General features: G+C 49.0%; 1 long non-coding RNA gene across 1 annotated transcript in view; it reads right to left on the reverse strand.

The window, feature by feature from the left end:
• Positions 1–482: 482 nt before the first annotated feature.
• The window catches only part of LOC139704010 (uncharacterized), a 3,233-nt gene continuing 1,657 nt past the window's right edge, over positions 483–2,058 (reverse strand). Inside the window, exon 3 of the long non-coding RNA XR_011706068.1 lies at positions 483–773. This is a non-coding gene — a long non-coding RNA (uncharacterized lncRNA). The remainder of the gene's footprint in view (positions 774–2,058) is intronic.

Consider the following 2,058-nt stretch of genomic DNA (forward strand, 5'->3'; position numbering starts at 1 on the left):
ATCTATCTATCTATGTCTACACATGTAGATAGATTATATCTAAACTGGAAATGGAACTCAGGCAGGCCTTCCAAAATGACGGTAGCTTTGCGCCACCTAGCGTTCAGTGACTGCAACTAACGAGGCTGCCCTTTTCAGACCACAGACCACTCACTGTGGACTCCCAAGTTCCGCACAGGGTGGAAACCCGTCGCTATGCACATTCTCGTGTATATGCTTGTGTTTCTGACCCGGTGGCAAGATGAGATCCGACTGAAGAAGCCAAGCAAGCCTAAAACGTGTGTCCCACCTTCACCACTCCTAAGTGTGGAGGATTAGCTGACTGAGAAAGCCTTAGGGGAGGGAGCAGCTTCGGTCCCATAGGGGACAGTTGGGGAAGGCAAGGACCCTGAGTAGCTGCACAGTTGCTCTGGGATCCAATTTTACCTGTAGAACTACTCGGCGCTACATAAACCTCAGCCAGCCAGCCAGCCTGTGCTGCATTTTGTCCTGTCTTTATTGGTATTAGGTACTTTCCAGAAGAAATGGGGGGGGGGGGATTTCCCATCTCGTGTCAAGAGTCTCCCGGGACCGAATCCTCCTTGTCCATGCTTTCCTTGAAGATCCTTTAGAGATTCTTCACTTCGAGATGGACGGATGTGTGTGCTGCTGCAGGTTTGACAGCCATCCGGGAGGAAAAACAACCACCAAAAAAAAAAAAAAAAAAAAAGTGTCCCAAATCATCTTTGTCATCATTCCACCATCCTTGGAAGAAGGAAGTCGATCCAAAAGTCCTGGAAGAGAACAGTAAGAGTAGTGAAAGATCAGAATGGTAGGACCGTGTCCAGCAACCACCACCTCAGCTACTCACCAGAGAAGGTGAGGTCCTGGGAGTACTCAGGCAACCTCCAGAGACCTTGAGCTTTAACCAGCAAATAGAGAAAGGAGAGAGGGAAGGGGAAGGGGAAGGGGAAGGGGAAGGACACCCCCCCCCCCCGCCACCCCATGTGATAACACCACCACAGGGTTTATCACAGACTGAGATAGGATGTTGTCTCCTTTGATGTTAGCCAACATGAGCAATCAAGGGACACTCCCTCTCAAAAAAAAAAAAAAAAATTGAGGTGTAACTCCGTGGTGGTGGTTAGGTACTTCTGGATTCAATCCAGTGGAAATCATATCACCTTTCTTCCCTGTTTTAGGCAGACTTATCTGTCCTTGAGTCCACGCCCAGCGTAGTCTTGAAGTCACATAGACTTTGGAGACCAGAGGATGTCAGAAATGACTCTTATCAAAAGTAAGAAGCCGAATTACAACTGCGGCCAGGAAGAAGTGCAAGGTGGCCTTTGAATCTCCTCTACAAAACCTCCTGTTGTTGCTGACGTGCAGAAGAGTCCCTGTGTTTTTGCTTTGCCAGTGCTGCCATAAGCCTTTTTTCCTGTGTCTCAAGACCTTGCCATCCTTATTGGATTGGGCCAAGCTTTCAGCAACAGGAAGAGGAGAGAGGGAGAGAGAGAGAGAGAGAGAGAGAGAGAGAGAGAGAGAAAGGCCGGGGGAGGGAGAGCAAATATTAAAAAAAAAAAAAATCAAGAACAAAAATAAAGAAAAGTAACCGAAAGGAAGCACCACCAGCACCAGCACCAGCAGGAAAGAAACAGTGAAGCAAAAGTGAAAGAAAGGAAGGAGGGAAGGAGAGAGGGAGCGAGCGAGAGTTGAGTTGGTGGGCAAGGAAGGACAGAAATGCACAAACACCCAAGAGCACCCCCCCCTGGCTGTGACATTCCTCTCCAGGTACTGACCACCAAGAGAAGAAAAAGCCCAGACCCACACAAGTAATGATTTGATGCATGCAATTAAAACTGAACTCCCGATTAGGAAAGAATGTCCCCACTTGAAATAAGGAATATTCGTGGAGTCATCCTACCGCCACTTATAGCTAAAAAGAAACCATTGACAAATTAACTTGGGCGGGGGGGGGATGGGGGGAGGAAGAGGAAGAGGAGGAGGAGGAGGAGGAGGAGGAGGAGGAGGAGAGGGAGAGGGAGAGGGAGAGCGGAGGGGAGGGGAGGGGAGGGGGAG

Source organism: Marmota flaviventris, unplaced genomic scaffold (assembly GCF_047511675.1).
Source record: "Marmota flaviventris isolate mMarFla1 unplaced genomic scaffold, mMarFla1.hap1 Scaffold_156, whole genome shotgun sequence".
Classification (NCBI taxonomy): Eukaryota; Metazoa; Chordata; class Mammalia; order Rodentia; family Sciuridae; genus Marmota; species Marmota flaviventris.